The following is a 12,785-nucleotide window of genomic DNA, read 5'->3' as shown; positions in this document are numbered from 1 at the left end:
TTGTGGTTGATTACAAATGATTAAGGCCATCCTATTTATATACTTGTGAGGGATGGTTCTAGATACTTCAAGATTAAGATGATTTTATGATATAATACAACTATGAGGGTGTTTGGATTGACTTATTTTTAAGTACTTTTGGTTTTGAAGCGCTTATTTTATTTTTGAAAGTGTTTGACAAAGATAAAAATACTTTTAAGCACTTCATTTGGACTTAAAAAGTATAGAAAAAAAGTCAAAAACCAAAAGTAGGTTACCTACATTTGGCTTTTAGCTTTTAAGTCACTAAAGCCCATCCAAACACCCCCCATCTACTTCTTTGGAACTTCTAGACTTTTTCTAAATATAAATATCAAAAAGGTTATATTATATCTAAAACAGTTGGGACCTTTAGAAAATTTCCTAGATTTCTAGTTTCTAGACATCATACAACTTGTGGGTACCAGTCGTGTGCTGGGGTATAATTGGTATGCTCTTGGTTATATGTTAATCAGTGTTGGTTGGTGGGTTGAATTAGTTTCTGGAATAGGTATGACTTGGTTAGTACAAGTCGTATGGTTGGTGACGGGTCGTATGGTTTGGGTTTTTCCTTCACTTAATCTGAGACTTAGTAACTTAGTTGGATCTGAGTTCGAGTGGCTCACCATGAGCTGTAAGATAGGGTACGAGTTGTACTACTAACTTGTATGGAATACAATGATCAAACCTCATTTGATTTTATTCTGCCAGCGATAAGATTTAAGGGTACTAATCATATGGTTGGGTATGACTTGGATTGGTTAAGTCGTATGGTGGATAGTGTTGGGTTAAGAAGGAGGCCTAGTGTATGAATGGTGGGTACCACTCGTATTGGAGGATACAATTGTCATGGGAGAGTCATACCATCTGACGAGAATTTTAAGTAGTTAAGTTGGGGGTAATCTGGATATTTCCCCACTTAGACACTTAAAGGCCTATGACTTATATCTCTATTGGGACATTATTTACCCTATTATTCAAATCATAAACACTTAGAAACTCTCTCTAATTCTCTCTAAAGCTCTTGGGTAAAGGAAGGCTAGGGTTATATCTAAAGGATCAATTTGGGACTTGTATGAGTGATTTCTCTCCATCTTCGTAATATAAGGCATAGACTTCTCCCTCATTGTTAGTTCTAACTAAAGGTATGTTTTAAACCATGTTTTCATGGCATGATTATTGTATGGTTTTGGGGTTTTCATACATATTTTGGGATTTTGGTATTAAATGCTTAGTTATGGTTTTTCCATGTTTTAATTATGTATTTACATGTTTTAATAGTGGTTTGGACAATTGGTTTTATGGGAATGGTTAATTGGTAATTGGAATTGGTTTTGGAAACCCTATGCCCCCAACATGTTTAATAAAATGCTTTTACTATATCATTGGACTTTTAATGGAATTATTGCATGGTACGGTTTAGTAATGAAACCCTAAATGGTTTAAATGGTTAGGAATGGATAAATGGAATGGTTTGGTGGTCATGGTTATAGTTAATTAAAATTCATTGTGAGGTACAATGAAATCCCCCAAGTAAACAAGATAATGCACAACTTGAGTGGTACATGAGATTACCCCAAGCAAACATAATAATGGATCACTTGCGGGGTACACGAGATTCCTCCAAGTTAATTTGATAATCTAATCTATGGGTACATGGGAGCCTCTTTTACATAAAAAGCTTGGCTAAGGACATTGCTTGCAAGATATAGCTGGTATGACGATACCACTAATTATGGACTTGGTTAATAATAATGGAATAAAGGTTTGGTTAGATGGTAATGGTTTTAATTTGGAAATAACGACGTGGTATTACAGTTAACCATAAAGGTGTGAGTCCAATGAACGGACACTAGAAACTCATGTTGGCCGACATGAGGGTTGATCATAGAGACCTATATGATACTATGAGGTACATGGGAATTCTCTAAGTACATTGTACATATGTATCATGGAGAGCGAAGGGTACTCAAAAGTCCCCTACTTTTACGGTATCTCTGATTCATGTGGATACACACATCGAGGCCCATCCTTGAGGTTACACTGGACCCATATAGACCGTGGATGGTTTCAGGATGGTTAAGCTATACATACCCAGGTTAATGGTTTTAAAAGCATGCTAAACCCGAGTCCCTTTCTCAGCATGGTTATATATATGTGTATAATTTGTATGTATATGGTTGGTTTACTTGGTTTTACTGGATGACATTATCTTATCCTTATACTGAGTTCGTGCTAGCGTTCACCCGCTAACCCATCTTTGGGCGGCTGCATCCCCACATGATATAGGAATTGGCCATTCTACTTCTCCTGCTTAGTGATAGAATTTGAGATCAACTATTGGATTGAAGTGGTGAGCTTCCATATTCTAGAAGGGTCCATTTTATATCATGGATGTCTTTACATACTTTAGTTATTTTATGGATATTGGTTTTGGCTATGGTTGGGGGAATGTCCTAATCGGATATTGTTTTTCTTTTGGTTAGAGGTTTATGTGACTACTATGGGTTGGAATGGACAGGATCGATATTATCGTCATCCTTAGTATTGGCATTGGTATTGGGGCTAATATCGTTGAACTGGATTTAAGATTGTCCCATTCTTTTATGTTATGTTATGGAAAGAAACTTGGTTTTTATATTGGTTTTGTTAGGGTTATTGGTTAGGTTTTGGATGGTTGGACTTATTTGGGTCGATCATGGTCATAGACCTATCCTAAAGTCTGGATTTGTGTAAATATGCTATCTCGTTATATGTTAAGAATTTATTCGATTCAGGGTATGCATTTGGATGGTTGGGTTAGGTATCAGGCGTGTTCCCCGGTCCTAGTTAGACTTGGGATGCCCATTACGACAAGGCCTCAGGTCGGGTCGGGTTAAGTTGGTATCAGAGCTTTGGGATCATGAAAATTAAGAGTCCACAAAGCCGTGTCGAGTATTTTCTATTTTAGGGGTGTGTAGCGCGCCACACTATAAGGGAGAGGCTACAAAGCATTTAGGAATATTTCACTTTCTTGGTATTCTATTTTCAAACTTTGTGTCAAAGTCCTACAATCTTCTCTAATCATGGTTTGTTCCCTTTTCAGATTATGCCTCGATGATCTGAGACACAAGGTAACTGTTCTGTCCCAACTGGGGACAATGTTGAAGGGACACATTCTACTCAGGGGATCCATACTCGGTCTCGGGGTCCAGTCCCTGATATTTCTGTAGTTCCACTAATTTCTACTAGTCCTTCACATAGTGATGTAACTAATGTAGAATTTTGCCAATTGATTTATGTTATTGCTCAATTGGTTTCTTCTTAGTTGAGCGGGATGCATCTGGTGTTTCATCTGTTAAGGCCACAAGGGTTGGACAGCTTATGAAGATGAATCCTTCTACTTTTACTAGTGTGAAGGTGAAGGAGGATCCTTAAGGTTTCTTGGATAAAATGGAGAAAATTTTTGGGGTGATGCAGTCCACGAATGTGGAAGGGCCAAATTTTACTACTTACCATCTTAAGGATATAGCATATCAATGGTATGAGGAGTGGGATAGGGTGAGAGGTGATGTTAAGGAGTCAACTTTATGGGAGACTTTCTTTAATGTTATTCTGGATCGTTTTATTCCTCAGGAGTTGAAGAAAGTGAAGGCAGAGGAATTTGTAAATTTAAGACAAGGGAAAATGTTTGTTAGGGAATATGTCTTAAAATTTCATCACCTGTCTAAGTATGCTCCAGAATTAGTGTCTGATATGAGGAAAAGGATATAAAAGTTCACTTCTGGACTGTCTCGGGATTTGATTCTAGAAAGTAAGACTACATTGCTGATCAAGGATATGGACATTTCCAAGTTGATGGTTCATATGCAACAAGTGGGGGAAGAAAAGAGAAAACAGGCTGAGTTTGAGGAAAGGCAAAGTAAGAAGTTTAGGTCATCTAAATAGGGTGGTGTTCAACGACAAGGTGGTCAGGACGGTGTTAAATGGCTAAAGAAGAATTGGGGGAGTTTTGGTTCCTTTTCTACAAATAGAGCTTCTTACTTGAAATAGTCAGATGATAGGCGCCAGCAGGGTGGTGATAATTTTCGGGCACAAGGTACCTAATCTCAGGCGAGTGTGGCTCAGTCGGCCTCATCATGCCCTCTTTGTGACGAGGGAAGGGATAAGTATTTCAAATATGGTCAGCTAGGCCATATACTCAGAAATTGTCCAGTTAGTAAAGGTGATTCGGGAGAGAGTAAGGCTTCGATTGCTTCATCTTCTACTCTTGCACCAAAGGGTGCTGTTTCTACATCTGTTTCTATTTTTGGTACTGGCGTAGTTCAGAATAGGTTATATGCTCTTGCTACTCAATAGGAATCTAAGGCATTACCTGATGTTGTCACTGGTAAGTTACAACTCTTTTCTCATGATATGTATTGTTTGCTTGATCTGGGTCCACTCTCTCTTATGTTACCTCATTTATGGTTGTATATTTTGGTTTTGATCCTGAGGTTATTTCAGATCCCTTTTCTATTTCTACCCTGGTAGGAGACTCTACGATTGCTAAGAGAGTCTTTAGGGGGTGTGGTATTTATTGGTGGTAGACAGAATTTGGTGGATTTTTTTAAACTTGATATGGTGGATTTTAATGTTATTCTGGGGATGGATTATTTACACTCTTCAGACGAGTAGGGTTGTCTTTAGGTTCTCTGGTGAACTGGTTATTGAGTGGAAGGGTGGTTCCCTAACTCCTAGGGGGGATTATTTCTTATTTTAGAGCTCAGAGATTAATCTCTAAAGGGTGTCTCTATCATTTCGTTCAAGTTAAAGATTCTAACTCGAAATGTCCTTCTTTACATTCGATTTTGGTGGTGAATAAGTTTCCTGTGGTCTTTTTGGATGATCTTCCTGGTGTTCTTCCTGATAGGGAGATACAGTTTGGTATTAATTTGATTCTGGACACTCATCCAATCTCTATTCTTCCTTATAAAATAGCTTCGTTTGAGTTGAGAGAATCAAGGAGCAACTTAAGGATCTTTTGGATAAGGGTTTTATCCATCCTAGTGTATCCCCTGGGGTGCACCGGTGTTATTTATGCACAAGAAGGATAGTTTTCTTTGGATGTGCATTGACTATCGGTAGTTGAATAAGGTAACGATTAAGAACAAGTACCCTCTCCCAAGGATAGATCACTTGTTTGATCAGTTACAGGGTGCCAAATTTTTTCTAAGATAGATTTTCGATCTAGGTATCATCAACTTAAGATTAGGGAGAAGGATATCCCTAAGACGACTTTTAGTACTCGATATGGACACTTTGAGTTCTTTGTTATGTCATTTGGTTTGACTAATGCCTCGGCGACATTTATGGATTTGATGAACAGGGTTTCAGGCAGTTTTTGGATCTTTTTATCATTGTGTTTATTAACGTCATTCTGGTTTGTTCTAACAGTAGGGTGGATCATGCTAATCACCTCTATGTGGTGTTGTAGACCTTAAATAAGTTTCTCTAAATGTGAGTTTTAGTTGAATGCTGTAACTTTTCTTTGTCATATTATTTCTAGTGAGGGAATCATGGTGGATCAACCAAAGGTGGCGGTGGTTAAAAGGTGGCTTAGACCCATGACTCCAACTGACATTCGGAGCTTCTTGGGTTTGGCTAGGTATTATAGGTAGTTCGTGGAAGGTTTTTAGACGATAGCTACCCCACTGACTAAGTTGACTCAAAAGAAGGTAAAGTTTTCTTGCTTGGAAGTTTATTAGGGGAGTTTTGAGAAGCTTAAGGATAAGCTAACTGTAACGACCCGAGATCCCATCCCGAGACGTCACACGGTGCTTATGACTCCGAAGGACCACAAGCTAATCCTTTACTGATATTTTTACCTTCACACTGCATAATATCTTAAATAAATGCGAAAACTAGCCATAAGGTTCAACACATCTATACATACTCAAATTGAAAACTGAATACTAATACATCCGTCTGAAAAGCCTCTATCTGTCTAAACTATGGAGTTGATGGGATATGTCCCCAACTAACTCTGTCAACAAAAAAAAATGAAGTCTAATACAATAATAGTAAACTAAGACTCATCCTCGAAAGAAGAAGACTCACTGCTACTGCTGCTAACTGGGACTGAACTACTGAGGATACTCTGGATCCTGTGCCTCTAAACCTATGGTGTCAAATAAAACACCATAGCGCAAATGCGTCAGTACAACAATGTACTGAGTATGTAGATAAGGTAAGGCTAAATGCAAAGGCTCATGCATGAACAATATCTTAACTGAATAATCATGAGAGTACCGAATGATAACACATAAATGAATGCACATACCATAATCACAATTATCACAACTCTAAATACTGAAACTCGGATACCGCGTTATTGCCATCTGAACTCACTACTAACACTAAGATACTGAATAACTGAATTATCTAATACTGATAACTGATTAATGGAATATACTCACATCAACCTCTCTGATAGATGATTCCGAAATATATTATCAATGATAAGAAAAGGATCATGTCCAAATCTGACAACAAGAATACTCAATATCATATGAGACTGAGATCAAGCCTATCTGATGAGAGATCTCTAGATATAGTAATAAGAATACTCAACTAAATCTGAGACTGAGATCAAGCCTATCTGATGAGAGATCTCTAGATATAGTAACAAGAATACTCAATTGAATCTGAGACTGAGATCAAGCCTATTTGACGGAAGATCACTAGATATGATAACAAATAACTATATATGAGACCAAGCCTATCTGATGGGATGGTCCATGAGTCAATGGAACTATCTGAGTTCTGAGTCAATGGAACTATCTGAGTTCTTCACTGAGATAGATGACTGTACCTCACAGTCCTGAATTCTGAAGATTGATATAGAAACTGCAACTGTGGGAAGTAGTTACTTAACCAATATGCCCCGACCTACCATAGGTAGGGTCCAACCTATAACCCCAGCTGGAAGGGTGTCAATACCGTGCCACGGGTAAAGACCTCTCTGGTAAAGCCTCTCTAACGACATAACCCTCGCAGGAAGTTGTCCTGAGGCAATATAATAGTCAAACCTCTCTGACGGTGACAACCTCTACTGATAGGAGACTCCTGCATCCTGCGCTGGCTACGCAGTTCTGGAGTTCAAGGATTGCTCCTAACGACTCGGCCTCTCTGACGGGAGAGCCGCCATCCCTTCCCTCGCTCGGTGCTAGCTTCTACTCCCAACTGAAAGACTCTGAACTGAATTCTCAACTGAACACAAACTGAGCTAAATCTGACACTGAGCATATTTCTCAAACGATCCGACTGAGTTAAACTGAATTCATATGGTTTTGTATCTGACGGAATACTACTGAATCACGGTATCAAACTGACGATACAGAGTTGAATAGATTACTCGGTCACTACCGAGGCCAGAACTGAACACTGGAATATTACAAGATCTGAGTTGAGTAAAACACTAAGGCTAGATTACTAGCGATACAGAGATTATCGAGATAAATGAGATTACTGAGATTTCTCAAGTTTTGTAACTGTCTGAGGATACAGAGTTCTATAACTCACTAATTTCTGAGAATCATGGCTTGACTGGGATTATCGTGAAACTGATAAGGGCTCTAGACAGCAGCTAAATTGTCGGGTATAAATACCCTAGGACTCGATAACATAAAAGTAAAACATAACCATTCTTTCACTAGTCATCACCACAATCATTTATTCATCATGAAAACCATTAACGCATCTCTTCAAGTAATAGGAAGTCATATCTTATTTCACCCTCACAATCACTAAGATATCACCTCAAGCATTTAGGGATTACCAACATCTATTCGTCATCACAATCACTAAAGAGTCCCTTTAAGCATTTCGGAATCATAAGCATATATTAGCATAGGAAAAACATACTACTAGATCGTACTCCATTCAACAAGGTCTTACATCGAGGAGTCCACACCTATATCGATCTTGACATGCATTTGAACATCACATGATTTGGAAGAAACTTCATACTATTAAATCACAACTTATTCATCAAGCACTTGGTATGTACTAAAGACTTAGTATATATCAAAGAGCACATAATTGGGGAAATTACTACTATCACATCTCCACTCGTTCACTATGGTCCTTCAACAAACACTAGATATGCACGGGTTCACACTTACTTAGGGATTTCATACTATCATGGTACAACTCATTCACTAAGGCATTTCATCAAACACTAGGCATGCATGGGTTTACACCTAATTGGAAATTTCATGGTACACATAGTTCTCAAGTCTTATATGTGGAAAAGAGTGTATATAACAACATGCCATACGTCCATCGACCTAGCTTCATTAACATTTCATCAACAATCATAACACATAACAATATCATAGAAGTCATTATTTTCATAAGGGTGTAGTATGTATTTGCCATTTAGGTCACAATTTAACTACAATACATGATTTCTAGTCTCTTGGGCATTTTATCAAACACCCTACATGCACAACTTAGGCATAGGTGTAATAATCCAATTACTCTTCATGAACAACCAAATTTACATGTTTCCAACTCATATAATATCATAGATTCATTCAAACCATATAAATATTCCATCTTAGAGATCTTTCAACATCAACAACAAGTACATAATCTATTTACCACACAAATACCACATACTATGGCCAAGGCTTGATAATCTTGTAGACAAACATGAATCCCAACTCAATCATAGCAAGAACATCAATTTCAACTCACAAGAATCATTAAAATTTATAAACATAAACCTTTGAGATTTATAAAAGGGTTACTTGAGCTTCTTAGATAAAAGGGATCCAAGAATCAATATCCGCATACCTTGGGGAAACTCTTTCCTTGAAAGCCTTTGGAGAGATTTCTTGATTTTTCCCTTGATTTGTCTTGATTTTACTTGAAGAATAAAAAGGGGATTTGATTTGAAAACCCTAGTTTTTTTTTGCTTGGTGGAAGAAGAGAGAAATAAGGCTAAAATCCGTTAAGTGGGTATTTATAGTGGTTGGGGAAAAAGGAAAAAAAAACAAAAAGTCCTTGGAATTTAAACTGAGAAATCCCAATTTTTCATGCTGGCCCGACGCGCCATAATCACGCCAACCCACTGGAATTTGGACAATTGGGAAATGGCTCGATGACGCAACGCGATGGCAATCACTTTACCACTTTGGTGCGAACTGGAATTACACCGCGATGTGGAGGAATCACGGAGGCTTGTTGGCATTTGACAATTGCCATTTTGTATGGCTCCGCGACGTGCCAGAGTTCCAAGAGGCACACTGTCTCACTAAAATAGCTCTAACTCTTCACCCGAGTGTCCGATTTAGGTGAATTTGGTATCGATGGAAAGCTTGTTCAATGCACTTCATGGAAAAAGTAGAAATTAGGAAAATTCCATACGATTCAAAGTATTTCATACTTGATAAGATATTTTTGAAACTTTTAGACTCCAATTTTTGCTTTACTGAATACGCTCTAAGGCTCAGACTGGAAGAGGACTTTGCAGGGTATTACACTAACTTCGGCTCTAGTTTTCATTTGCCTGAAGGTAATTAGGAGTTTATGGTTTATTATGATGCATCACAGGCGGGACTCGGTTGTATTTTTATGCAGCATGGTAAGGTGATTGCCTATGCTTCTAGGCAGTTGAAGGTACATGAGAGAAATTATCCTACTCATGATTTGGAGCTCTTAATGGTATGTTTTTCTTTGAAAATCTGGCGGCATTATTTGAATGGAGTGCACGTGGATATTTTTTCTGATCATAAAAGTCTACAGTATGTGTTCACTCAGAAGGAGCTAAATCTCAGGTAGATGATATGGTTGAAGCTTCTCAAAGACTATAATATGAGTCTTCACTACCACCCAAGTAAAGCTAACATGGTTGTTGATGATCTTAGCAGGTTATCCATGGGGATTTTAGCTCATGTGATGAGAAAAAATGAGAATTGATAAAGGATATTCACCATTTGGCTAATCTTGAAGTTCGTCTCTTGGGCTCCAATGATGGTGGTGTGATGGTATAAAAAATGGTTTGGTCATCTCTGGGTGCAAAGATCAAGAAAAAACAAATGTTAGATCCATCTTGATAAAAATCAAGAGTGATGTTGGTAGACAAAGAGTAATGGTATTTGAGATCAACGGTGATGGTACCTTAAGGTACCAAGGGAGGTTATGTGTTCCTGATGTCGATGATTTACGACAAAGAATTTAGTCTGAGGCGCATAAATCGCACTATGTTGTTCATCCCGGATTGACAAAAATGTATCAAGATCTCAAGAAAATATATTAGTGGAATAGTATGAAGATGGATGCGGCTAATTTTATAGCCAAGTATATGGTATTGAGCACATGAGGCATAGAGGGTTGTATCAGGAAATTGAGTTGCTTGAATGGAAGTGGGAAGTAATCAATAGGGATTTCGTTACCGTTCTTTCTCAGTCTCGAAACCAATTTGATTCGATTTGGGTCATCGTGGATAAGATGACAAAGTTCGCCCACTTTTTACCGGTGTGGACTAACTATTCGGTTGAGGACTATACGAGGTTTTATCTTCAAGAGATTGTAAAGCTGTATGGGGTACCTATTTAGATTATCTCTAATCATGGTATGCTAGTTTCATCTCACTTCTGGCGGTCTTTTTAAAAGGGGTTGGGTACTAAGGTTAGTATGAGTACGACTTTTCATCCACAGATGGATAGGCAAGCAAAGAGGACTATTCAGACATTAGAGAATATATTTCTTGTGTATGTGGTTGATTATGGTGGCAATTGGGTTGAGCATCTACCTTTGGTAGAGTTTGTTTACAACAATAGCTATCATTCTAGCATTGGGATAGACCCTTTTGAGGCATTGTATGGTAGGAGATGTAGATCTCCTATTGGTTGGTTAGAGCTTAGTGAGGCTAATATGTTTGAAATTAAATTAGTTTATCAGGCTACAGAGAAGGTAAAGGTGATTCAAGATAGGCTTAAGGTTTTCCAAAGTTGCCAAAAGTCCTATGCGGATGTAAGGTGTAGATATTTGGAGCTTGAGGTTGGGGACAAGGTATCTTCCATGAAGGGAGTGATGCATTTTGGGAAAAGGGGAAGCACAATTCTCGGTATATTGGTCCTTATGGGGTTTTGGGTAAAGAAAGGTTAGGGTTTCATCTAGAGGATCAATTTAGGGTTTGAATGGGTGATTTCTCTCCATCATCTTCGTAATCTAAGGCATGTACTCCTTTCTCATTGTTAGATTTAACTAAAGGTATGTTTTATATAATGTTTTCATGACATGATTGTTGTATGATTTTGGGGTTTTCAAATAAATGTTGGGGTTTTGGTATTAAATGCTTAGTTATGGTTTTCCCATATTTAATTATGTATTTACATGCTTTAATGGTGGTTTGGAAATTGGTTGCATAGGAATGGTTAATTGGTAATTGGAATTGGTTTTGGAAACACTATGCCCCCAACATGTTTGATAAAATGCCTATGATAATGCTTTTAGTAAATCATTGGACTTTTAATGGAACTATTGCATGGTATGGTTTGGTAATGGAACGCTAAATTGTATAAATGATTTAAATGGTTGGGAATGGATAAATGATAAGGTTTGGTGGTCATGATTATGGTAAATTAAACTTCTTTATGGGGTACAAGGGAATCCCCCAAGTAAACATGGTAATGAACAACTTGCAGGGTACATGGGATTTTCCAAACAAACTTAATAATGGAACACTTGTAGGGTACACGGAATTCCCTCAAGTTAACTTGACAATGTATGGGTACATGAGAATCCATTTTACATAAAAAGGTTGGCCAAGGACATTGCTTGCAAGCTATAGTCGGTATGGCGATACCTCTACTTATAGCCTTGGTTAATAATAATAGCATAAAGGTTTGGTTGGATGGTAATGGTTTTAATTGGGCAATAATGACTTGGTACGATAGCTAACCGTGAAGGTGCGAGTCCAATGGACGAACACTAGAAACTCATGTTGGCCGATAGAAGGGTTGGTCATGGCGACCATATATGATACTATAAGGTACATGGAAATCCTCTAAGTACATTGTACATATGTATCATGGAGAGCGAAGGGTACTGGGAGTCCCCTACTCTTATGGTATCTCCGATTCGTGCGGCTACATGCATGGGGCCCGTTCAGGGGGTTACACTGGATCCATGTAGCACGTGAGTGATTTTAGGATGGTTGAGCTACACATACCCAGGTTAATGCTTTTAAAGGTATGCAAAACCCGGGTCCCTTTCCCGGCATGTTTATATATATATGTATGTATATATATATATACACATACACACACACACATATACATATATGTATAGTTTCTATGCATATAGTTGGTTTACTTGGTTTTACTGGATGACATTATCTTATCCTTATACTGAGTTCATGCTAGCGTTCACCCGCTAACCCATCTTCGAGTGTCTGCATCCCCACACGATGCAGGAACCGACCATTCTACTCCTCCTGCTTAGTGATCGGATTTGGGATCAGATATAGGATTGAAGTGGTGAGCTTCCATATTCCAAAAGACTCCATTTTATATCATGGATGTCTTTACATACTTTGGTTATTTTATGGATATTGGTTTTGACTATGGTTGGGGGCATGTCCCAACCAGATATTGTTTTTCTTTTGGTTAGAGGCTTGTGTGACTTCTATGGGTTGAAATGGACGGAATCGATATTGATGTTAGCCTTAGTATTGGTATTTTTGTATTAGTATTGGGCTAATACCATTGAACTGAATTTAAGATTGTTCCATCCTT

Source organism: Capsicum annuum, chromosome 8 (genome assembly GCF_002878395.1).
Source record: "Capsicum annuum cultivar UCD-10X-F1 chromosome 8, UCD10Xv1.1, whole genome shotgun sequence".
In the NCBI taxonomy this organism is placed as follows: domain Eukaryota; kingdom Viridiplantae; phylum Streptophyta; class Magnoliopsida; order Solanales; family Solanaceae; genus Capsicum; species Capsicum annuum.
This window is presented reverse-complemented; position numbering follows the sequence as displayed.